The 27796-nt window shown below is 37.8% G+C and overlaps 1 long non-coding RNA gene across 1 annotated transcript in view; it reads right to left on the bottom strand.

Annotated features, from left to right (window-relative positions):
• Positions 1–7122: 7122 nt before the first annotated feature.
• LOC115351880 overlaps positions 7123–27796 on the bottom strand; it is a 61313-nt gene continuing 40639 nt past the window's right edge. Inside the window, exons 4-5 of the long non-coding RNA XR_003926930.2 lie at positions 14692–14804; positions 7123–7544 (exon numbers count right to left, since the gene is read on the bottom strand). This is a non-coding gene — a long non-coding RNA (uncharacterized LOC115351880). The remainder of the gene's footprint in view (positions 7545–14691; positions 14805–27796) is intronic.

Genomic DNA, 27796 nt, shown 5'->3' with positions numbered 1-27796 from the left:
CATTATTTCTACAATGAATTGACAAGTAATGACAAGCATGGGTAACATTTAACTGCTTTATTCAATCATCAAGGATGCTATTACGCTCTGTTGTTAAGTAGCTTAACTAAGCAGTACAATAGTCAAGTATCACATTCAAGCAAAGAGTACTATCAAATCAATTTTCAATTTTTTCCAACTGTTTATGGTGAACTTATATAGGATAAGTTGTAAGGAGATGTTTCACACACCTTTGACATTTCAATGGACCTCAGTGAAAAATAACTACAAATAGCTATCTCCATACTAACAAAAGCAGATGAAGACAGTTGAAACCTTTATACAATACAGTTCATACTCATCCAAAGAATACTCTTGAGATATGTTATATCTGCAAAAGAATACTTTTACTGCACAAACCAGCAAATCATGAGGAAGAAAAATACACCTGTACAGATTAAACAAAGAGACTGGAACGCCACAGTGAAAATATGCCAAAGCTTCAAGACTTTTCCCAAGAAATTGTATTATAGCTCTTTGAAATCAGCATGGCAGGGTAACAGAACCAGCAATACAAACTAGGATATGCAAACAGAAAATGAGCAACTACTTCCATGAAACTGTAGATTTCTCCTCTTAGTGTGATCATATTTTAAAATACAATGTATGTTGCTTACATGGGAAGTGAGAATACTAGCGACAATGCCAGCTGTCTTTGAAACCTAATGAACAACAAGAAGTGGAATCATAATTAGACACAACTCAAGGATACGAGACACTGTGGATGTACTACTATAAGGTATTGCATTCACAATAGATTTGTAACAAGTGGGTGAGTCTTAATGCTCTCAGTAAGCAGGACTACTAGGAATGATAACTGCATATTCTTTTTTTACAGGATGGATATTATTTTCATGAAGTTAAGGAATAGATACACTTTAAGTGAGGCACATTAAGCTGCACCAGGGCTGCTTTATCATAAATTCTAACTGGAGCAGTGGAAGTCACTCCTGCACGAAAAAAGGTGAGAACTACCAATGGAAACAGCAGCCTTGCCTACTTATAGCAAGGCACTTGAAAAAAGGAATCCTTCTAAGTATTCATAGTAAGCATTAGCATAATTCCTGAATTAATATTTTGTTTTGCTCTTGTGTTCAACACTGTGAGTCTATCCTCTGTGATTCACTTTTTGGCTTCAATTTGAGTAATGAACAACTCGGATATCACAGCTACTAACACTCTTACAAATGTTCAAAGACTGGCATTCCTAGGGCTTTGTTTCTCAAAGGACTCACAGATTTGTCTTCCTTAGCTACAAAGTTAAGTTGCTCAAAGACAGCACTTTCAAGAGATATGTTTTAGTATGTTTGACTTGCTGACTCACTTAAAAATAAACAGCCTCAGCTTCACAGCAGAGTTCATTCATGGAAGCAACTGGCTCCCACGTGCTTATTCTGCCCTCAGCAGAAGAGCCAACTATAAAACCACCCACCATTTATGTGATCTACACTGTGTCTGATACAGGGCAGGTGGTAGAACTTCCAGAGCACAGCACAGTTGGCTTTTGTTCTACATTAACTTGCGAGTTTATGTACAGTGAAGGCACATCCCTTTTCCTGGTGAAGACACAAGTGCCAATTTTGTTGCCAAAATGTACCAAGGGTGACTCCTCCCCAGTCCAGTCTGTCAAGTGCCTACAGTCTAGCACCTCTTTTTTTAATCCAGGATTTGATTCGCTCTCCACATCTCTTGGCTGAAATTGATTTATGATTCCAAATATTAGAGATTTCTCATGTGCCAACAGTATTCTGTTGTAGTGTTGTCTGCTACAGCATTTGTATGGTAGTCTAAGGATCTCAGTAAGGCAAGATTTATAATGGTGAGGTAGTATTAGATAAAATAATTGGACCATATCTGAAAGAAAATGGGAACTTTTTAAAAAACATATGCCTGTGAAAGTGTTCATGTGCCTCTGTCTGGTTTTCCAGCCATTCCCCAATCTAATAAAATATGTTAATTGTTCCTGCAAACTTTAATGTGCAAACAGTACTTCATACATTGGAGTTGATGTTTTTTAATTTCAGCCCCTATCACATTGTATCCACAATGATACTTCATTGCTTTGATGTTTTGTTTTCCTCTTCTAGCTTGGGCCTATGTTATCCTCTTCTAGTTCACCTTCTGTTTATGAGACTATCTAATTCACAGAAACATAGAGATCATAAAAACACTTATGTGTTGAGATATGACCTGGAAAGTAAAGTAAGGACCAAAAAAAGGTTCACTGGGAGAGCATTTCTTGTACAGTTTTAGAAGAACAAGATTCAGTATTATAGAAAGTCTTGAAGGAAATGTCACATGATCCTACAGCTTTTACTGAGGTAGAGAAACGAACGGTGAGAAAAGCAAAGCAATGATGTGGTGAATCTTTTAAAAGAAATCATGGATCAAGATGCCACAGAAATAAATTCCGCCTGCGGTCATGAACACAAGGAATGAAAATACAGATTGACTGTGGAAAATGAACTGGTACAAAAAGGAGAGAGAGCAGTGATTCCAGAGATGATGTATTCAGAAATTCAACGGCAGGGGGGGAGGAATTCATTACAGACAACTCTGTATGCATTACAAGATGAACCCTGTAGGGCCAACTATCACTAGAAAAAAGAAGAAATCATCAGAAATTTTGCATCTTATCCAAGTACAAGAATAAATTAACAGAAATCTGTTTTTTAGTGATGCACTTAGTACGACCTGGCAGCAATTGGCAATCCAATTATAATCAACACAAGCACAGTCATAAGGCAACATTATGACTTAGCTAGGGCTACAAGAAGCACATCTTACTTCAAACCAACCCATCCAAGGATAACTGTTACAGCAATATTAATAGTGGTATCTTCAAAATTCTTGTTTCTGTTAGTCTTTAAAAGATGAGATCTTAGGCAGCATACTATGGACAGAAACAGGTTCGAAAGAGAGATTGTAGCTTCCTCATGTAATGACAGAAGGACTGGGGATACTATTTTTATCCAGTATCTCATTCCGATTTTACAAAGCTGCTGAAAGAATCGAGTTACAGTTCTGAAGTCTTTGCATCACCAAAACTCCCACTGTTGGCTGAAGGATTTTTAGTGAATCACAAATGCAAGACTCAGACCAAAACAGACTAAGTAGTTTTAAAAAGAAAAGTATTCTGTAAAGTGATTATTACTGAAATCCTCCTTCACTATTTATCTGATTACCTAGAATACTGTGCTATAATTCCCCCAAAAATATTTTAAGTCCATCCAGATATTTGGCAAAGCAGCATATAAATCCACAAAGTTTGGAAGAACATAATTTCTACAAATTAAAGTGGTTTCATTAAGTGGCCTCAGCTGCTAGACAGGAAGTCAGACTACAAAACAGTCTTTCTGTGAAACAGTTACTAGAGGCATTTTTCAGGATCAAATTAGCTTTTCACTGTAAAGGCTTCTAGTGATTTTTCTTAAGAGTTCAGTTTTCAAAATGCAGTCACGTATCATACTGATACCTGTTCATTTTAGCTGATTTATCTGGAAGTTTGCTTTAGGATCTTACTGAAACTGTATTCATTGTAGGCTTTCAGTTGTGTCCTTGTGCTATATATCTAGCCCTTCATTCTTATTTCTCTTATCCTCTTTCTTCCTCAGTTTGCACTGTTTGCTTGACAAAGCCATTTCTTGTATATGAACTGAAGCTAGGGCGGACATGCAAATTTTGTGTATAAGTGGGTGGGTAGTTTTTCTCACAAAATACAAAACTACTCGTTACCTCTCACAGGATGCTCACAAGGCAAGCACCTGCAATAGGAGACTTCAGATAATGAAGTTTAAAATAGTTTTCCCATCAAGAATGAAAAGATGTTTACTTTGAACACAAGAACTGTAAGCATCAAAAGACTTCAACGGTACAGCATTCATAGGGTGACTCTTTTAGCTACTCACATGGCATCTGTTGCTGTAATATATTATCACCTCAAAAACCTGCAATTAGTTGTCTTTACAACATTCCTCTGAGGTTAAGATGTCATATTGAACCTCATCTTATAGTAAGGGAATTCACTTACAGAGAAGCTAAGTGGCTTTCTGCAGTCACACAGGAAGCTAGAACAACACAGACCTACATCTCGGTCAGAAAGTTTATCTTTCACATAGTACGGCACTACCCCAACCATGAAGCCATTCACCTGGTTTAGTTACGGATAACAGGGAGCATTAAATGTGAAGTACAATGGGAACATGAACAGGACTTGGACTCTAACCCAGTCTCAGTTTATGACTGTGAGGACACAGCAAAATGAGATTAAGAATTATCCTTGCAAAAGCAAGCTACTAAAGTCTGAATACATTGAAAAGTTTCTGTGAAACAAAGAGCAAGAGGAGCTGTGAAGGTGTTTACAGCTTAAATAAAATTACAAATTCAGGGAAGTACTTCAGCCTCTTCAACCTCTGGGTGTTGGCTTTCAAGGACTATAGGTCAAGCCATTTTTGTGTATCTGTAATGTGTCCCATACGGGATAATCCAATGTAGCACAAAATACTTAAAGGACAATAGCCTCTTTTGTTCCCCAAAGAAAATAACACGAAGAAACCACCTGGGGTACAGAGTGAGCAGACTGCAGTGATTTTCTCAGACCATTGTACTACTCAAACATTTATTCACCTCTGAAGAGGAGCTGGCTGCCTTTCAAAATTATTTTCTCTGGTCTTCTAATCAGTCCCTTACAGACAGGAATGGAAGAACAGAATCTGTATTAAAAACATATAAGGAGCCATATTTTCTCTGTCCCTGTGTGAGAAGAGGGCATGAAGGCTGGTGGTCTGAATCCCAGTCCTCCATGTGTACCACACGAATCGGATATGGCAGGCAAGCAGATGATATGAGATTTAACCAGTTCATTGCTCTCTTAACCTTGCTTAATGATTAATTTGGCACTAACCACAGATTGCCTGAATACAGCTCATCGTTTATGATTCAAATGATTTGTCAGGTTCAAACCTCAATTTTAGCCAAATTGTACCTTCATCTTTGTGTTTGTATTCAGCAGTTATAAAGTCTGTTGTTCGAAACCCAAACCCAATAGACAGCATTGTTGTGGGAAATAAGTTTCCTGAGTTTACAGAACACCCTACCTATTCACCAAAGTTCTCTATTCATGTGTATTTCCATTTTTAGAAGAAAAATAAGATTTTTTTTTTAATGATATAGCCCAAAAATTGCATTGGAAAAAAGTGCTTACTATCTATGTATTTTTTTTAGTAACACTAATAAATAGTTTTTCCAGCTTGGGGCAAGCACAGCCCTACAGTGACACATGCAATTCCACTTCTCTAACAGCTGCACTTGCTGCAGTACAGGTTGGGTTTTACTGGAAGTCTTAAGAAGATATGCTGGGAATGAGCTTCACTTTCCATGCTTTCTGAATTTTCACTTTCAAAGCACATACTCATGTACAGTTCAAACAAAACACATGAAAGACAAGCAGCTTATCATTACAGGAATCATTACACTTGATTCCTACTTCTTTGCGTCTTGATCATAAGCTACCACTAAGCTACCACTGTGTTTACCAACATCAGCGACTAATACTGTGCAATCCTAGAGCAAGAAGGTTTCTTACCTATTGAGGGTTTTGCCAACATCAATTCTTCCAGATTAACCATACTTTGTCTTGTGCATTGACTTGTGTAACATCAAAAAAAGGCTTGAATTCTTGTTCAGTAGCAAAATCTCAGAGAAACAAATCAGTGTACAAACGTATGTGCAAACAGTTACATCATGAAGCAAAGTGTGCATGCAGGAGTAATGCATCATCAGCCCTAAATTCTGCCAGTGCAACAAAGAATCAGACCTTGAGTGGAAGGATAACAAAAGACCTGTTTGTCCATCAATAGCTGTAAAACAGACTCATACCAAAATTCGCATGGTATCTTAGCAGCAACATGAATCTTCACAGCATTCAGAGTAAAAGAAACAAAGAAACCTTTTGGATTCAGAGGGAACTTTATCCTCACATGAAAGAGGAAAATGCGCTCACATATTCCCTAACGCTCCAGATACGGGTCTTAAGAGAGTAAAAATATGCTAGATTGTTCTTTGAGAATGAAACATTTCTATATATACATAAACCTACATGAAGTTTTCTGCTATGGGAAAATGTTACCTTCTCCAGTAAAACAACTTTCTCTCTCTCTCTACATACATATATGTCCATGCTTTTCCTTCCATCTTGTGATGGTCCAGTTTCCATATAGCCCACTACACACTGTAAATCTCAGGTAGGACCAGTTTTAAGGATGTATTTGTTTCTAGACTAACCCCAATGTCTGACTGGATCCCCTTCCAGGCCCACTGCAATATACATGAATTGAGATGATAAAATACATGTGAGCTCTATACAAATAAGGAGTTTGCAGACTTTTTCAGGCAATAAGAACAGTAACAAGATAACATATTTTACATTACAGGAGAATCTCAAAACCTACTCCAACTATCAGGTACTGAAAGTTAAATGAAAAATGATGAATCATGCCACAAAGGGCTCACAAGGGCAATATAATTGCAAAAACAATGCCATGTGGGTGGAACAGATCTGGAAGAGAAAAGGGACATCCCAGATAACAAGCAGCCAGCAATTAATTAAGAAACATTAGAGTATACAAGCTGCCCAGTCATTATCAGATTTTCCTGTTAGCCTGAGAATAGTAAGTTTTAATAGAGCATATTAAATGCTATTTTCTTTCATCTGTTTAAGACTATGTAGCTGTTCACCTTTTTAGCACACTACAAAAGGCAACAACAAACCCTTCTGTGACAGAAGGATTAGGTTTGTAGCCACTGCAGAAAAGCCATATATTACAGATTAATTTGTAAAACTGTACAGTGGCTGCAGATGTGTATAACATTTGTTAAAGCTGACATGTTGAATGGAGCTACATAAATCTGTATTTCTAATACTGAATTCTAAGCAATATGTTATATTGTTAAAAATTTACTTCATTACATGTTATTATTACAGTGATGCTGAATTCATTTTCATACCCATATCATGAAAGAAATGCAATTTAGCTAGTGTTCACAAGTTAATTTTGCTGTGTTTTCTAGCTATAGATTAATTACTGTTTCATTGATGTTAGATGATATTTTTTGTGATAGAGAGTGCTTCATTACAAGATACGAAAGGAAGTAAATGTGCAAGATACAGATTTAGATTATAATTCAAAGTATACTAGTTTTTTCTGCGAGTGGAATACCAACTTAGGTTATTTTCAAGGTGAGATCATTATGTACCCCCAGTAATTCGATCAAGATAAAATCTGATTTATACATCACCTTAGTAAGGGTGCCACAAGGTCAAATATTACAGAAACTACTTATTTATATTTACAATTACAGCTTACTGTTGAGCTCTAGTCCTTTTTTTCAGAGGGTTTGCAACACAAACTTGAGAAGCTTTTATAACACACAGGAAGTCCATCATCTTTGGAAACAGGAAAATAATGGTGTCTACATCACCAATAAATGAAGCTGAAGAAGTGATCCTGTAAAGACAAAGATAACAGCAAGGTATGCTCAGGAAAATGTGTGACCATTTCAATCAACCTGAAAAACAGTAACAAAGTGAGCTGCGGTGTGTCAAGGCTTTTTCCAAAGGATTAACTGAAACGTTCTATTTGAACTCCCTCACGTAGACAGAACTATCTGAGAACAGGTAAAAATGGTCAAACTAACTGGTAAATATGTCAAGGTGTTTATTCAGTAGTCATAACATTGATAAGGCTTAAATTCGGTAAGTACAGACAGAAATCTAATTGGATTACCACTCAGCACATCAAAAACAGGCACAGAATTCAAGCTTCTGAATCTGTCTCCTGAGACAAACTTAAGATTGAGTAGCTCCCACAGCAAAGCCAATGTAAAAAAAGATTAAAAATTTCAGTGGAGGGGTAGGTAGCAGGGACAAATCCATAGTAAAAAACAGCATTTAATCTTCTTTTTAAATAGAAATTGTTTACTTATTACTTAAATAAAAATTGCTTGCTTACTTTGCTTGTATTGTTGCATTACAAAGCAATGAATAAATCAAAGATGTCTCTCTTATGCTACCTTTGTTTCTCTACACCTTAATCCTTTAAACTCAGCCTGCCAGATGTCACATACATTCTTTAAGGGGTTTTTTAGTGTTTTGATAGATGGTCAGAATGTATATATCACATGACTGTAGAGCCACACAAGTATCCACTTTTTTTGTCACAGTGGCTGAGTGTTTTAAAAGTTGGGAACAAAACCAAACCATGCATAAGGAAATGCTACTAAGAAAGAACCATGTATATTCACTCTGATTTCCACTAAAGTTTTCTGGAGAGACATACACAAATTCTATTTGGATTTTCTCTCTGCAAAGATTCATGCAGTTGAGTTTTATTGACACGAATCTTCAAGAAGACTGAATTTCAAAATCACGTGGGTGCCTAATTGCAGGTATTGAATTTTGCATTTATTCACATAAATAAGTTACAATAGAAATGATTTCTCCTATACTTAGTCAAGGAACTGTGAACTAATCAGAGTTAGAAGATCACTTGCATATTATGAAATTTACCCCAAGAATCAATGACAGCACAAGGCCTACATAGCTCTTAAACACCACTACTGCCTATATAAGGACAAATTCTTATGTAAGGTAATACTATTTTTGTCCTATATTTCCTTTTTAGATGGAGGACTACCTAAAAGATGACTGAAGATGCAACTGAAAAACATATAATTTTAAAGATAAAGGACTCCATATCTGGAAGTAAATGATATATAAACAACCAGTAGTATCTAAAAATTATACCATTCCTAATCTATCCTCAAAATGGACTGAGCTCTTCAGGCTGTGTATGGAGTGATCAATTTTCAAGCTAGGTTCTGTCAATCAAGCCTTTTTCCATTTCACTGGTAAAACTTCCATGGATTTCAGTAACTGTACCTTTAAAGTACAAACCTTTTAAAAGAAAATACATATTTCAACAAGATTTTGAGGTGTCTGTTTATATTCAAATTAATCATTTACCCTCCAGCTATTTCCTCTCTGAACTCCAACCACATAACAAAACATTTAATATTCATTTGTGTATTGGGTTTGCATGGCAAAGTTTTGGTATCGGGGGGTCTACAGGGGTGGCTTCTGTGAGAAGCTGCTAGAAGCTTCCCCCACGTCCGACAGAGCCAACGCCAGCCGGCTCCAAGACGGACCCGCCGCTGGCCAAGGCTGAGCCCATCAGTGATGGTGGTAGTGCCTCTGGGAGAACAGATTTAAGAAGGGGAAAAAACTGCACAAGGGCAACTTCAGCCAGGAGGGAGGAGTGAGAATATGTGAGAGAAAGAACTGTGCAGGCCCCCAGGTCAGTGCAGAAGGAGGGGAGGAGATGCTCCAGGCGCCGGAGCAGAGATTCCCCTGCAGCCCCTGGGGAAGACCCCGGTGAGGCAGGCTGTCCCCCTGCAGCCCAGGGAGGTCCACGGGGGAGCAGATCTCCACCTGCAGCCCGGGGAGGACCCCACGCCGGAGCAGGGGGATGCCCAAAGGAGGCTGTGACCCCGCAAGAAGCCCACGCTGGAGCAGGCTCCTGGCAGGACCTGTGGCCCCATGGAGAGAGGAGCCCAGGCTGGAGCAGGTTTGCTGGCAGGACTTGTGACCCCGCGGGGGACTCACGCTGGAGCAGGCTGTGCCTGAAGGACTGCAGCCCATGGGAATAGACCCACGCTGAAGTTTGTGGAGGACTGTCTCCTGTGGGAGGGACCCCACGCTGGAGCAGGGGAAGAGTGTGAGGAGTCCTGCCCCTGAGGAGGAAGGAGCGGCAGAGACAACGTGTGATGACCTGACCCCAACCCCTATTCCTTGTTCCCCTGCACTGCTGGAGGGGGGGGAGGTAGAGAAACTGGGAGCAAAGTTGAGCCCAGAAAGAAGGGAGGGATGGGGGAAGACATTTTTAAGATTTAGTTTTTATTTCTCATTATGCTATGCTGATTTGATTGGTAATAAATAAAACTCATTTCCCCAAGTCAAGTCTGTTTTGCCCATGACAGCATTTAGTGAGTGATCTCTCCCTATCCCTATCTCAACCCACAAGCCTTTCGTTATATTTTCTCTCCCCTGTCCAGCTGAGGCGGGGGCGGGGGAGAGTGATAGAGCGGCTTTGGTGGGCACCTGGTGTCCAGCCAGGGTCAACCCACCACAATTTGATTTATACTCAGATTGTTCCTGAACTAAATGTAGGAAAGAAGTAACAAGTGCTGAACTGTCAGCTTATTATAATCCTGTTGATTTCTTTGATGGACTCTCAATCAGATATTCTAAATGCTAACCTCTGAGTATTTTCAAACTGCGTTCGTGCTGAATAGCAGTGATGTGGATTTGGAATTCCAAAGTACTTATAGGTCTTTTTTAGTTCCACCGTTACCCATTCACTTGACCTACACTTCCTTTTCTCTGATATATATGCAATGACAGACAAAAACTTTAAATTTACAAAACTAGGAAATCTTGTGGTTCTTGGAGAGGAAAATCCTGCTACTTCCCCCATAACTACTTTGGCTCAATAGCTACTGAACTGGCAAAATTTGTGATTTTTTCTCCTGGTTACCTCCTGCAACCTTTGAAATTATGTAACACAATGGATCTTTTTGAGATGTGCATCTTTTTCTTCTGCCACTTAAGTTTTGCAGTACTGTTTTCTCACACCCAAATTATTCAACACTATGTGGAACATGCAGCAATTGAATAGTAACACTCAGTTACAGCATAATAAATTAATCTCATGGGTTCATGCCACTAATGAAAGTTTCCTCCACCCTCCCTCCCTTATTCTTTTTTGTGGTAAACCAAAAAGTATTAGTAAATATGTCTAATGTTCCCACTTTGTCATTTTTTATTTTTAGATCAAGATTTGATGCTAGAAGTTTTGAAACCAAGTCTTATTCTTCAGAGACACATGCCCAATGACCATTAGAAGTAATGGAAAGCTTTCCTTCAGAGGAAAAGATGATGGCATCATCCCTGAATTAAATGTTTTGATCCTATATGTTCTAGTAATTAGGCTTCTTCAGAATTCTTATATTTTTCAAAATAATGCATCTTACAGAGCTTATCATAATTTATAAAGATTAATAGTATATCCATTTAAAGAAAACCATCTAGGGAAATCTTCATCCTTGTTAGAAAGATACTAATACATTCTGTAATCGAACTTTAAACTCACATATATTACCACTTCTAAATCTTTTCTGCTATTTGTAATCAAACTCCATTGTTTTCCCTTCTATTACTTAAAAGCTCGTGAAAATGTTAAACAATATCGTTCAACTGATTGCTTGTATTTATCTGTAATGCATTTCCAAAATGAGTCAATGCCTGCTGAAAAGTTAAGTCAATTATGTGAGGAGGTTTCACAGTATCGTTACTAATTCAAATATTCTGGTTTAGTACTGAGTACCACTGATTACAGTTGTAAATATAATTGATTGTGTTCCTGTTATACATATTGTTGCAAGTAGAGATATTTTGCATATGGCAGGTGATGATATGACACATTTTGAGCAACAACAGCCTCACCTATCTAACCTTGTTCCCCCACAGGCCTAATTTTGAGAAACAGAGATGAGCATATGAAACAGTCTTCATTCCAGTTTAGTCTTCAAACTTTTTTATGAGACTGTGTGCAAAATCTGTCAAAACTGGGGTTTTGTGACATGGGAATGATCTCTATCTGTTGTAGGACTGAGATCATCAACACATTTGACAATTACAAGATCATCCTTTGTCACTCCTGACTGATGCCAAAGTATTGCCTGGCTCTGAATCTGCTGTATATTTTGAAAAGGTACCGAGGATGTCACTAAGATGTCACTAATAATTGTGTGGTATGACAGTGGAAAAAATAAAAGCACTGCAAAGAGGAAAAAAGTTCACAAAAAAATGATGCAAATATAATATCAGTATTGGAGAGTCATAAAGAGCCATTTCTTTTTTCTTCCCATGCTACAGCAAGCTGGTTTGCTTTCAGTAATAGCAATTTATTAAAATTACTAATTGCCATCAGAAAATTACAATAAGTCCTGATAGATGATTCATGAGTTCAGAGTTAAACAGGAGTATTAGTTATGATATATAGTTTGTGCATAAAAATGTAGTTGAAAGGACTTATCTGAGAGTGAGTCCTAACTGTGCACAAAAATAATTTTTAAGTTTCTAGCACTCTGGAATGGTGATTTTGCAAATGTAGATGCCTGTGGGAGGATGAAGGAAACTGCACAAGGCACATCTGTTGTTGTAAGTTTACTAACTGCACAAAGGCACAATTATTATGAGCTTGCTGAAGAATGCACAAAAAGTAAAACAAGGTCGGGCGTACATGACTGATAACAGGAGGGCGATGTGACTGAAGACAGAGTGCAAGACAGCATGCAGGTGGAGGAAACTATTCGCGTGATTAGAGGACTTTATCCAATTAGACTATTGTTTAAGCGTGTGAAAGGCACATGTTAACCAATCAACAAACGGCTTATGTGTGAGTAGATACTAGAAACATATATAACCGAGTGTTGCGCAGTTAATAAACGGAGAAATCGTTTGCTCCACAGTATCTGTGTTGGTCCGTTTTCTCCCCAGGGCAAGTCCCTGGCGATGTGTCGTTTTCCCTAGATTGTTGCAGCAGAGAAAGTGCGACAGATGCCTATCCGTCTAACAACAAAAAAAATGAACTTTTTTACTAATGAGAATTAATTTATTGGAAGTTAATGGAACCGTTTTCCTTGGAGAATCATTTACTTCATGTAGAGAGATGAGTTGATCTTCAGATGAAATTGATAATTTATGATTTTGTGTTCAGACTGCTAATCAAAATGAAGAGGAAAACAGTAAGAAAGACAGAGTGAACATTTTAAATTTCCACAGCTACCATCAGAATGGATACATAATGCTTAAGTCTGAAAGCTCTAGTTTCTTTTTGTTCAGTGTCTTCACAGAAGAGGCAGAATAGAATCAATGCATAAATCAGAGAAAACAATACACTTCACAATGACCTTCAATTCAGATATTCAACTGATTTCAAAAGACCACATACTGTGAAAATCGATACTTCCAAATAAATTCACTCATGTCAGCAGTCCCATTGTATATATTAGTGTTAAGTAAACAAAATTTCATTTTTAAAAAATTGACAAAAATGACTCAAACTTTTTTTAACAATATATTTTCCTTCAACTATACCTAAAAGGTAACCAAAAATGAGGGGGGTTTGCAACAAGTCAAGCTCCACAAGATTGCCAATACAGTCAGAATTGAACTATATAAAATGAAATGAAGATTGGTCTGGCTATGCCATATTCATTCTGTGCTTTAGGCCTCCAACCTGCTGTCTTTTTTGTAACGGTCATAAGCCTTTAATCTTACACAACATTCAGGATGTAACTGCAGGGCTGGCTGTGTCTTTAAGCATACAGACACAAGTGAAGCGTGCTGCATATGATGTGCACTGCCCTAGGAGTGGCTCAGGGAGGTATCATGCATGAGTTAGATACTAGTCTTTCCCTCTTCTCCACTTTCTGGCAGAGGCATAGGTTTAAACTGGACTATATTTGTAACCATTTAATTATGTCAGTCTTGCAGCAAGCCAGATGCTTACTTTTTCCCTCATACTTGCTTACTTGCAGACATATCCCACACAGCAGGTATGTCTACTTTGCAAAGTAAAGGTCTGAGTCTTTTCTCAGGTTCAGACTCTTTTTGTTTACATGTTCTCATGTTTAAATGGACTAAACACCATTTTAGAGCTGTCTAAAAGCCCTCCTCTTTAATTCACAACATAATAGAACTAACTGAAACAATGGATGCAATTCACCAGAATAAACTGTCTCAGAAAGTCAATCAGAAAGACTCTTTCTAGGAACTATGACTAAAGAAAGCACATTTGAAAAATTAAGAAATGCAGCTCTACTGTTTTGTTACCCACAATGAAATTCAGTAAGGTACTCATGCTCATTTTCCCTGGAAAATTCACTAGAAAAAGTAGATTCACAGAAAGAAGATTGGTTTTATTTTTTGTCCTACTGACGGAAAAAAATTGTTTCATTCTTCAAAATCACTAAATCAGGCAGGCTGAAAACCTTAAAAAATAAAAACCTGATTTTTTCTTAAACCAAATATTTTACACCCATATAGAGCCATGTTCTGTACTTACAAGCTTTGGTCTGATTTTATATTCTGCAACTTGGAGGAGAATCAGGCTAGACCATCACAGTGAAACTTTCACTCCTACCTTACAATTAATTTGATCAATTATTTTGATTTCTCAATATTTACTGTAGTTCTTGCAAAATATACTAATATAAGAAGTGATTTAGTGTGGTGTTATTTCTTGCATTTCCTGGAGGTTTTATTAATCATAGAATCATTAGGTTGGAAGGAATCTAAAGAGTTCAGGTAGTCCAACCTCCTGCTCAAAGCTAAGCGAGACCAGGCCACGTTGCCTGGGGCTTTGTCCGGATGGGTCTTGAAAATCCCCAAGAACACAGACTCCACAACCTCTCTGGCAAACCTGTTCCAATGATTAATTATCCCATAATGATTTTTTTTTCCATATACCTATTCCAAGCCACTGCTGTTTCCACCTATGAGCACTGTCTCATTCTCCCACCACTACGCACCTTAGTTAAGAACCTGGCTCCATTTTCCTGGTAACTTCTTAGGTATTGAAATTCTTGTTTGTCTGTTAATGGATGCAAAGTTTGTATTTGCTCAGACTGCTAACTGGTGACGCCTATAAATGAGAAAAATTACATTGCATTAAAATTTACATTCTTACCCACTGATATTTCTAAGTATTTTACACAATCATGTTTATATTTGATGAATATTTTTTTTAAAGATACAGGCATTTAAAAAAAAAAGATGGGGAGGGACAGCAAAATGTGATTTAGTTTGAGTGACAGATCACAACTAAAGACTAGGAGTTAAACTACTTTCAGTTTATGACAAATAGTAGACAGGTGGGCTTCTGAAAGGAACTTTCACAAACATTTTCAATCAGTTATCAGGCAGGGTTCATCTGAAAGCATCCATTCTGGGAACATTCCTTTTTCCATTACATTGTAAAGAACATCTCACAAGCATTTTTACTTCTGGAGCAGCAGAGCATCTCAGAGGCCAATGTAAGCTTTGCCATCATTGGATACTGTGCTGCCGTTTTACTATTTACATGCTTAGAAATTCATTGCACTTACATTCCCCTGGCCGATTTGTTTGAGTTTATTAATTCTTTCTCCATTAATATTTTCTATTTGTTTTAATGACAGAAAAGCATCCTTGAGCCTGCAGGTAAAACTGAATCAATTTTTTTAAATTTCAGAGCTCTGATAAAGGCCTGGTTCTTTAGCAACTATTAAATATTTAAGAGGTTACAGCAGCAGTTTGAAATGGCTCATGTCAATGCTTGATAATTTATTTTCATATCAAAACCATAAATCATGGGCAACCCACATTTCTAGTGTCATTTGAGGACAGATTGTAAAGTTCTAAGGATGTTTTGAGGAAAAGACAAAGAAAATACACTGCATTAATAAAGAAGTAAAAGAAAAATCTTTCTAGTTTAAAATTAGATTCTACAGCTAAAGTTCATTTTCATTTCATGCACCTTCCTTTATATTCTCCCACTATAATGAAAATGAATTTACTTTGTTCGCCTCAAACATGAACAGACTAAGGCTGAAGAAACAGCATGTCTTAGCTTATCACCTCATACTCTTTCAACTCTTTTCTTAGTTATTGCAGCCCATCTCCTGTGAAACTGGTGGATTTCTATCCTAGATAAGGGAAGGACAATGGATCATTTTCATACGTCTTTGTAGGCTCTGTGAGATAATAAGAAGTAGGCCAGCAGAGGAGATGGCATGGGGTTGACAAATGCAAGAACACATGAATCTTCAAGAATAATGGGAACTACAAAGCTCTTTGGAGTAATTAATCCTTTTCCATTGTGGTCCCTGTAAGAATTCTCAAGTGTACTGGTGATTTCTCAATTCACTGACTGAGGACAGCTTCTCCCTGGGTATAAACCATTAACTTCATTTGTGCGTGTCATCAAGATAACTGCACATTCAACTAGCCATAGAATTCTGCATGTAACGGCTTGCATATCTGTAAGGTGCCAGTTCTGCAGGAAGCCAGGAAACCTCCACCAAGGTCACAGACATCAGCAGGGGATCCTTCTCATAGCAGATGGCTCCACCCAATACTCCTCTGACACTGTTCACCAATTCAGGTCAGTACAGACAACCTTCCCTTTTAGGAGTACGTTGGAATTAAAAACAATACACTGGGGCTCCTAGAGACCCAACAGCAATTTTAAAGAAACAAAAAAAAGCCTAATTCTGTCACCTAGTTTACATTAGTTGCCTTATGGCATCAGGAATGGGAAAGACCTGTCAAAAGCTCCATTTTTTCTCAGATGTTTTTTCACAAAACAAGACTCTCCTTCAGCTTTTGAGAATTTTGAATTTTGCTTTTGAATTAAAGTATCCAGCTTTCCATGAACTTTACAACTAAACCAAAACTAGAAGAGGAACAGATTCAAGTGTTTTCATTCTTAGGCCATGTATGTTTTTCTTAAATGTGAAAAGTAGACCCACAATCCATCCAAATTTTCATCAGATTTTCAGTTATTCTGAAATAAGATTTGTTTGTAGCTATGAAATAACTCTGCTTTTTCAGTCTTTTCAGATAGAGAGGTTTAAATAACTTTTGTAGTAATCTTAAATAATGCCATAAAGAATCACAATAGAGCAAAGCCTTTTGGGGTTTTTTATTTGTTTGCTTCTCCCTAAGAACATAGTTAAAGATCCCTTGGCAAAGGATGGTAAAGCCTCAGTTCAGGCAGAATTCAAGTAGGAACATACAAGATCTGGAAACTGAAGTCGCTTCCTAAGAGCCACCATAAGCATAAAGTAACTGCCCATTCTTCTTTTTCCCTTTAAGCAAGCATGGAAATCAAGGTTAAACTCTCAGGACCAAACATTCAGCTACTGTCAGTCAACAATTCTCAACCTCAACACAGGTACGCTGGCTACCCCAGCTGATGATATCGCTCCACAGCTTAGAAAATGTGGAGGCTGAGAAACACTCAGCTCAAGCATTAAAAAAGGGAGAAGCTAACATTGTTGCCTCCAATCTTGCCAAGTCATATGTGTACTTGCAGTCCTTTGAATTCAAACCTTCTCAATTGAAAAGAAACCCTAGTAGATTACTATTAATTATTTTAAGAGTGCAAATGGTATACTACCCACAAAACCAAAACATTCTTATGCTAAACAAAAATACTCCTTCAATGAGATCTAAATATGCACAATTTACCTTGAAGGTTTTCTAGAATAAATAATTACCGATTTTTCCTCTGAGCTAAAGCAGGCTTCACGAGGTATCAAAGTTGCATATAGATCGGGACAGCAACTGTAGAAAATAACAAGTGCAGTATTTAACTCTAATTGAAAGAGAAGCAAGTCATTGCTAACAAGACGGGTCTGAGCTAACTTCATAACCATTCCCACTATATGCTCAAAACAAGGTTTAATAGAGGAATACAATATATCTGTATCAGGGAAAATGCCTTTCTAGTATCAAGGACATATGTTCCCTCCTCTTTCCTTGCCTCACTACTTTTTTACCTCCTAAAAATGAGGTAACATGAACCAAATACCTTTCTTTAGAAGGAAAGAAAAAATGTAGCTATTACATGATTTCTAGCTATGTTCATCACTAAAGGGCTGTTCAGAATTTCTTCAGAGGAAAACTATGACAGTGAAGGCAGATCCTACACCAAAAATCTCAAAATAGAACTAAGTTTAGGTGGTATTAAGGATGAAAGGACAAGAAGAGGAGTTTGAAGACAATGGAAAAACAAATTAAAATGATGAGTGGTCTGCAGACTTAGCATAGGGGAATTCAGGGAACAACACAAGAAGATGCTGTTGGAAATCAGAAACAGTAAATCTATGCAGGAAGATCATCAGAAATACATTAGAAACCTGAGATATTAGAAACAACTGAAACACCTATGTCTTTATATTCTCATACATGCGGCCTCAGTGAAGGAGGTGTATTCACTGAAATTTCTTATACAAGAAACATATTTCTGACCTAAAGACTGTAATGCATAAAATCCCTGCAAACAGAATAGAAGGCACTTGAACTATAGTGAGAAATACAAACACCAAATTTATAACATTCCTTAAATATCAGTCTTCCCACATGATAAAGGAAAGTGATGGGTATTCACAAGTTACTTGTTCTTTAGTCAGAGGAATCTCTCAGAGGAAATATCCCATTAGAAAAACAATCTGGCCAAACCCTTCCTTCTTAAGGCAAAGAAAATTACTTCGTTGTCAGAATTATAGTAAAAACTAACTACAAAATAATAAAATTAGTCTGATTGGGAGACTGCCACTCTTCTGCCACTTTACAGCTACAACCAATGATACGAAACTGAAGGGACTGTGAGTGCTGCTGTGAAAGTCTCCCAGCTACAGCAATTATTCTCCCTTCTGTCTGAAAGCCTTCTGTAAGAACATGATCCAAAGACTGGAAACAAGCAGACAGACTCTGCTACAATATATTCCTACTAACAAATCTGTCATGCTGCTTCCTAAAGCCCATAGTTATTTCCAGGCTAAATTTATTCATTAGCAGGTTTAGAACTATTTATCTTTCAGCTGACACTGTACCTTAGTTCAAGCATTTAGCCATCCTGATACATGCTTCCCACTACATTTATAGAGAGAAGACACATCTCTTTCAGCCTTATTTTGCTAGGCTTACCGAAGCGGTTTCTTGGCCAACATCTACGCTGTTACATTATACAGCACTGCCTCTGTTCCAGACTAGCAATGCCCAAGTCAGTTCTAGTCCTGCAACCATAATCTCTGTGAGCATACTACCCTGCCCACGCTAATGAATTACAGGCAAAGCTCTCCATTTCCCATACTCATCTGAGACATGCACATGCTCCAGCTTAACTTCATCTGATTTAGCTGACCTGTACCATACGCACAGTCTACCTGAGGAGGTTTTGCCAGTACAACAGCATTACTAATTTCTCCTGTTTGATATACCTGAGCATCAAGTTTGCCATTTTCACTGCCATACCACTGCTGAAACATAATTATCTTGCAGCTGATTAGTATACTCATGTGTTGTTTCTTGTCAGTCATTACACACTGATGAAGCTCTAGCTGATAGCAGAAATTCTGGCAATTAGTGCCTAACTGCATGACTTTGCAATTTATTACCATATTTCATCCTGTTTCTATCAGTTCATTTCAAGTTCACTTAGCCGGTTTCACCTCATCTTTGAATCAAATGTTTTCCAGCTTTAAGGCATCAATGAATTCACCTACTATTTACAACAGGGTAAAAATGAAAAAAAGGTGCTTGAGATTGAAGCTTACACTATTCTGGAGTCTCTCTTTCAGACCATTAGTTCTTATCTCATTAAAATTTTCACTATTGCACTGAATTTTTCATCACTTCACAATTTATCTGCTATACGCCACCTTTTCTAGCTAAACACTTTACACGGCACAATACCAAATACATTCCTGGAGACCTTATAAGTAAGATCTGCTGCAGTCTCCTTGCTTATAAGAGTCAAAATGAACAAGGTTATCAGGCTGATATATCACAATCTGTCTTAATTAGCTTTCTGTTGTTGTTCCTTTGTTATTTTTCTCTATGTTTTTGCTTACTTTTTCAGTTGATAAGTTCACAATCCTTGCATACTATTAATTCAGACTCATGGGTATACAGTTGTCCACATGTTTTTAGGTTTTGTTTTGGTTTTCTTAATACAGATGTTATGTACAGTATTCTCCAAATTTTATATACCACTCCAGTTTTAGTAGACTAAACAGAAGATCCTTGCTAGTAGTAATTTCACATGCCAGTTTTTCCACTGTTACAGAGTGAAGTGTATGTTGAGTATAACCACTTTTAAGGTATGTTATAAAGTTCTTTTATAAAACTTTTTTCCCAAAGACAGTTACAGTAAAATTGTCATTTATGGAAATGGGAGATCTTTTTGGTCAATTTTTAATATTGCTTTGCTAGCTGAGAGATCATTCTTAACTTTCTTGAAGTGTGACATTTTATCTTGGACAGAAACATGGTAAGATTATGGGAAAAGTTTCTGAAGCACAGGAAAGCTTTTCATTTTCTCTCACATATACAGATATCAATAAATACTGAAAAAGAAAAAATGTAAAAAAGCATAGCTTTGCTTCATTGACAGTAACTCCATTTAGCTGTAGTATACTACAGTTCATTGCAGAGCAAAGGATATAATAAACTTTTTCACCTAAAACTTGCAGCTATTTTTCTCACATAATTTATTTCCTTATGATATAGCCTGTAATTTGCTTGAGAGGCAGAATCCAATTATTCCCTAATTAAGAAAATCCACGTCTTTTGTTTAACTGGAAGGGATCCAGACTCAAAGAGTTGAATGTTCTTTTTTGTCACCATTAACAAAAAAGAATTCTTTGTTTTCAGGAAATAGCATCAATTATTACTTCTAGATTTAATTCCTGGAAGATGACTCTTATCTCAGACCTGAGTAGACTGAGTATCAAGGACAGTTTTACAGCATTGTACTAGACCCAAACTATAGTCTCTATACACCATAAATATTCCAATTTGCATATCTAGGAGTTGCACTTTTTAAATAAAGTGCTGCCAAGAGATCCTTAAACATCATGCAAAGGCCAGACTTGCAGATGTCTGCACAAGTTTGACCTGGTCTCAGTGTGGGCTGGGAGTTATGTCTTGATATTAAAATTTGATGTGCGCATGCGTGCTGGAAAACAGGTATACTATGTCATTTGCCTGTAAAAGTGCATTATTGCTTTTGAAATTCTCTGAGTCTTAACTGCTGCTTGTTAGGCATGTATAATTTTTTTTCTAAAACTTGTTTCCATCCCCATGGGATAGTGGACTGGGACTTGAGAATATCTGGTAGGCATTATTATTTATAAGGCTTAAAAGCAAGGACTCCTCCTTTCCCCAGTCTTATAGTACCCATGATAAATTTGTCTTCAATTTCCTTATAAAGGGTTCCCAGATTATATAGGGATCAGTGTCATACAAAACTATATAGTAATTTTTCACAATTTCTTTTCTATGCTAAAAGGGGGTGGGAGGGAAGAAGTTCAGCAGATAAGGGAGGAAAAAATTCATTGTTCAAAATTCAGAACAGCTAAATAGGTCATTCAAGTCTTATAATAATCTCCAGTATCCAGGAGCAGGTGATGACATTGGTAGTCAGGAACAGAAATTAAGAATACAAAATGCTGGCATTTTTTGCAGAGCTTATAGGTCTCATGAACACTGGATTGTCTCTAGTACATGTGATGCTCTGTGGGGTAACCCTTAAACACATTATCAAGTCTATGAAGGCAAAAATATCTATGAGAATACGCAGAAGAGCTCCACAGCCCTAAAATATCTGCATTTTAAGCCACTCAAATACAGAGGCTTAAATACTGCTTAGAATCCTTTAAACAGTACTGAAGGTAATGACTATTCCTCTCACTGTGGCAACAACCACTTCTCTGATCTCACTTTTGCATTAGCCCGTACTGGCTAATGAATCATGGTCACTTCCCTTAGCCAGCCAAGAAATTCATTAAAAATCTTCCTCTCTTACAGTCTGCAGAAGGTAACTAATCAGTTGATTTTATTAGCAACTTTGCTCTACTCATAAAAGTATGGTAGCACACTCCCTGTGACCTCATCTGAAGCCATAAAAAGGTTGTCCATAATGGGAGAATGGTTGTGGACATGCGATGGAACTTTTCTCAGCTGATTCCAAAAGTACCTACTGAGCATTCTGGTTTTTTCTAAAATGTTCAAACCTAACAGATTGATAACTAAGGCCTGAGGTCCACCTCCTCACCTTTCGTGTATCCTCAGACCTCAGCACAGATCCTAGTGTTCCGGCCACTGAGAGATCTACCTTAAGCATTTTACAAGTCTACCAAAACCACAGCCAATTAAATTACCCATCAGGATTCCATGGGCTGCAATGAACACACCAGTTCTCATCTCTTCTTCCAAGACTGCATCTATGGCACTCTCACATCATAGTCTTTCCAGGCTATTTAGGAAAGGGCATATTATATAGCAGAAGTCATTTTCTGTTTCAGTGCCCCACCTACTCAGCTCTCTTGTGAAGATTTTATGTCCACTACCTATGGAAACTGAGATGTGAAGCAAAAACCTCTGGAGCTACTAAAACATATGTGGCCAGCAACTGTGGGATTTGTAGTATTTACAGACACCCAGAAATTTTATCAGAGAGATGGATATATTGACAGCTTCTTTCAGAAGTATCATTATATAAAAGTTATTCAAATAGAAATTAGAATTCAAGAAGAGACAAATGAGACAAACATTTTTCTGAAAACACCTGTTAATCTTCTGGATGCAATAAAAAGTGATAAAATGTTACAGCAAAACAGAATGGCAATCAGTAGACAACACCAACAAAATAGGAGGCTGCAAAATGATAACCATTTTAATGCTACTGAAAGTTCCCTAGTTTTTGAGGATTGAAAGCAAAAATAAAGCCTAATAAAAATCAGACTTCCATTAACAATCTGCTTACAACATTACATTGGAACACACAGAGTACAAGTTGGAGTAAACATTATTCTTTTTCAAGGTTTAGAGAATAGTAAGATGAGTGAGGTTCCCTCACAGGACATAGAAAGACCACCTGAAGTTAGGCGGAATGCCCCTCAGCCTACAAGCTCTGCAATGAGTAGGTGGAAATGAGATGGAGAGGACTGCTATAGACACTTTTTTGTAAATCTTCTTTCCTTATCCCAAACAAGGTGCATTAGAAACAGAAGGACTGCACTCTCCCTATCCACTTTCAGAGCAATTCTATGCTTAAGACACCAGCAGGAATGATTATGCTTAATGTTCCACAGTTTAGAGAGAAACAAACAGAAGGCGTGTTTTCTTGAGCATGGTTCTTCATGCCTCTCATACACAGGGACAAGCAAAATGGCCTGAAGTAATTAATGTCACTGTATTTAAACACTGCTGTATTATCACCACTCTTACAGTGAGAGTTCTGAAACTTCTTTTCGCCCAAAGGCTTTACTAGATCTAGAAAGGCCTGAGCACGGGAGGAATCTAGCCAACAGCCAGGACGCTTAAAGTACTGTTTCAGTTCTAAACCCTAGCATTTAGTTTTGCTTGACGCAATGCTGTAGAATCTGCTTTAGCGGTGAAGTAACTTTCAGCAACGTGTGAACTTTTACTAAAGAACCACAAGATGGCACCACAAGCAGCCACAAAACCTCTTTAATTATCAGCAACTATGATCTTGCTCATTTATATAATTAATAAAGCAATCGGATAGGACTGTTTCTTTTTCAGGCAGTACTACAGAGATTATAAATGGATTTCTGCTCAGTGTCTTTTCTGTTCCTGTAAAGCTGAGCAGCCAGTGTTTAGACTGATCCATTTCGAACAGCTGTTTAATACTGTGCTGAAACAGACACAACATAAATCAGTATTTTAAAAGGTGATCAGTGACCACAGGTATCCAATTTCAAGGTAATTTTAATCACATTTAGAAACTCCCATTTCACAGGCTGGCTCATTCAACCTGTCCTGCATGACACCTGCCCTGTTCCTCCCTCGCACACCACCATTCAACTCCTCTGCTTACCCCAGTGCCCTGCCTGGCATCCCACACTCCCCCGTTTCCACACAGAGCCTACCAAGTGGGCCTTCACTGCCTGACACCTGCCACGGAGATAGGAGAGGAGGGTCCCAAGCCACTAATGAGAGAGAGAAAAAATGAGTTTCTAACGTCCTTGGCAAGACAAGAGGGACTCCAGGATCCTAAAGGGAACAATGAGCAGTATTTTCTGATGTCAGTCTGGCTAAGACTCTGGCTGGAGGTTCCAGCCATCAAGTAGCTTTACTTTTCTGCCATAAGAAAGCTTTCCATCTTCTGACATCATGTCAGATACAGGAGTATCTACCCGATAGGCTAAGCACCCAATACATCCCACCACAGCACAGCCTGGTGCAGCGCGTGCGCTCAGTCCCATGACATGGAAGGCTCCCGCCGTCTATTAGACCCTCTCAGCTATTCTTTTATGCCCTCAAATAATGGAGCGCTTCTGGTCACTATAATTCACATCCCCTAGACCATAACGGTGTTTCACCTTCCTAACAGGAACAAAATTTCTAGATTTTCCCTGTGAATTGGAGAGGGTATAAAAGGATGATATTACGGCATGGCACAAACTGCTTTGTGCACTTCTCTACTCAACCTCCAACGATCACCAAGGAAACAACATCAAATCCAGAAGCCATCAACACAATACCTAAAATAACACACCTTCAAATAAGCTTTCTAAACCTGTATTTGTCTGAATAAATATGGTGCCTGTGCATTGGTCCCCAAAATGTGTTCGGCCCTCAGCAGGCAAAAGGTTCCCAATACTCTGAATTAAATGAAACTGATTTTCTGACTGCTATCATATTATAGGTTTTTTTTAAATTCAGTGACATGAAGGTGCTCAGATATTTAGTTTCCAATATCTCTTATCAATTTGGGAATTTTTTCTGTAGTAAAATGACCACACAACAGTGCCAGGTCAAATCCTCTAGAAACATTAGCAAAACTGAATTGTTGGTACTTAGAACTGGGATGCTGGAGTCCAAGAGCTGCTACCAGAAAAACAGAGAAATCTTGGCATCTTGGTCTGGCTAATGCCAGGAAAATGTCTGGAGGGATGAGATAGACAATGTTTCTTCCACCAGAGGAATAAGCCTAAACTCTCGCTCTGTCACACACACACACTTCAAGCTCTGTCGCAAGCAAAAGGAGCAACAAGGCAATGGTTCTCTTCCCCTCCCTAGACGTCTGCTTCCCTGCCACAGTTTGCTTTGCCTGGGACTCATTCTGCATAAGAACAGTGGCATTCTTACAGCATGGTTAATGAGGGGAGAGTATGATACGAAGACAAAAGGCAGACTGGCAGGGAAAGGAAAGAGCTGCATCTGTCAATGACAATAGTAAACACAGATCCTGCCAACCACAGATTTGGTTGAACAGTGTACAATGCGATACAAAGTAACCAAAAGTTAAGACTTCAGCTCAAGCCTGAACATGCCAAATTTGTACCTACTTTATTTAAGAATAAAGCCTCTGGTTTTAATTGTTATAGTTGTCTGGAAAAATACACCTTCATCAGGAATTTAGCCAAATACAATGCTTGGTTTTTTTATTTCATCATTCTGCTAATACAACCTAACAAAGATTTGGTTTTTCTATTGAGCGATATACTGGGTGATACCTGTAAAGCTCTTCCTTTAAGCTTCAGATCTGTTTCCTCATTAAAGCTCTGCGATACTGATTCCTGCAGTTGTTTCATGAAATTTCTTTGCAAATTTGCAATCTGATCACAAACTCCTACAGCTCACTGAGCAACTTCAACACCCTATATTCTGTGCAATAATGGCTCCATGCCCTAGAATAAAGATTCCATAGGACTGCTAAGAAAAAATCCTTTAAAAAAATGTTTAGAATCCCTAAAAGCAGTGAATATTGTAGACAAAGCTGGTCAGATAAAATGTTAAAACCACAGCTGAAGGTGGCTATGGCTGTATGCATCCTTTTCAACCTATTTGTCTTAAGCAATCTGACCTAAAAATTACTGCATTTGCAAAAAGAATATGGGTCAGGCATCTTAGCCTATGACTTTATTTAGCAACCCAGATAAGATGGGCTTTTCATCCATTATCCAAGTGTGCTGAATCGTTCTGCATCAACTTTATTGTGTTATCAATGCACACTGTCAGTAAGATTCAAATAAGCCTTATGTTGCATATCATAGCTGTAGTTTAAAAACAAATAGCAGGTGCTGTTGTCTATGTGAGCATAAGGCACAGCCCTGCCAAACTTACTGTTTTAGAAGAAATGCACATTTTTTCAGAAGTCCTTCCTAAAATCCATCATAGACAAAAGCATGCCCAGGTTCTTAGCATGGTTACAGAACATAATAGAAATACTGATGAATTTTTGAAGTGTCTGAAACATTGCCTTTTTTATTTCTAGGTTTAAAAAAATATGAACATCACAGATAAGTGAAACAATCTACCTAGAAAAAAAATGCAATCATTCCTTACACAAACTACTAATGGCAGCCTTTGTCCTTTGGACTCAAGTCCTTTAATATTTGGGTCTTGAAGTATTACTTACATAAAAGTTTAAAAAAACTAAATGTTGTTATTGATAGAATCTGTGTACATTTGTTTTAAGCACTGACAAGAAAGAAAACCAGAAGGCCTCCTAGCTCAGAAATTGCCAGGTTTGCCACTCAGCAAGTTGCGTCAATGAAATGAAGTATCTCAGCTTTCTCTCAAGCACTTACTTTTATGAAGCATATGCAGTACCAAAGCAGTCAAATGCAGTCAAATTGGATTTGGCTTTTCAAATGAATACTCCGATATGTTTATCTGGTTTTCATTTTGGTTTGGATTTCAAAATTCAGTCAGCTCCTGATTAGTATGGTTTAAGAGAGTAATGTGCAGATAAGTGTCTCTTCAGCAACCTAAGATCACTGTTCTCCAAAACAGAAGTCCAAAAATATCTGAAACATTTTTTCCAAAAATTCACCATTTCTGTAGGTAAACAGCAAATGACAAATTTCAAATTTGTTGAAAACTTACTCTGCAAAGATGATTTCAATGAAGTTCATTGAAACCTAGGTTTCCTGCCAGCTTTCTCACCTGACTGCTCAGAAGCCTGTGAAGCTGGGTTGCTGAAGATACTACATTTCCAAGGCTGGGGAACCCAGTGCTTCCAGTATTTGCAGCTGACTAGGCAGTCCACATGTATGCTCTGGCTTCAAGAGACAGTAACTTGAGACAGAAAGACAATAATCTGAATCAACTCAACAATGAAAAGGCTTTCCTTCTATGGAGGATTTCAAAATTTGGGGTTTTACTTTAAGAGAGTGAAATGAAAATTTAAAAAACAAACTGGTCTTCCTCTCTCAGATAGTTTTGCTTCCATTCACACTGAACTCTTCTACTTAACAACCCATGAGTCACAAGTAAAACCAGAGGGCTTTCTACTACTGCTCAGTGAGGAAGATAACAACATTGAGCATGGTTCCTTCTTTACAGGCACACGCAGGCACCACTTGAATTAGACTGAAACAGATCTGGGCATGTCTCTCTACTCTGTGCAAGACCAGCAAAAACAAACCATAATGAATCATATCAGATGCAGCCTCATGTCCCCATTTCTAGTGTCTTCAATTGGTATCCTTATAGCAGTATTTCTGCACTTTCGCTATCAACAGCGTAACAGCAATCCCATACAGACCCAAAAACTGCTCACATAACAAAAAGTAAACCCTAGCTGGTTATGTATTAGTGGAATATATGACTTTAAATATATTGTCCATCAGGTCTCTCCCTTGCTTTGTCAACTCTTTTCTAATATGAATATTCTATTTTGTTAAGTCCATTAAGATGCTTTCTTGTTCTTGTTGAAAAACACTAGTTGTACCCAGAAAGCTTAAAATAAAACAGTAGTGCTCCAGGACAGTCACGGGATTAAAACTGCTACTTATTCACACACAGAGAAGCTATTCCTAGGAAAAAAAGATTTATTTTTCAGTAGAAAAATAAAATACTCAGAAACAAAGTGAGATGGTAAAATGAAAGAAC

This window comes from Aquila chrysaetos, chromosome 16 (genome assembly GCF_900496995.4).
Source record: "Aquila chrysaetos chrysaetos chromosome 16, bAquChr1.4, whole genome shotgun sequence".
Classification (NCBI taxonomy): domain Eukaryota; kingdom Metazoa; phylum Chordata; class Aves; order Accipitriformes; family Accipitridae; genus Aquila; species Aquila chrysaetos.
The sequence above is the reverse complement of the archived record's forward strand: the minus strand, read 5'-3'. Positions and strand labels throughout refer to the sequence as shown.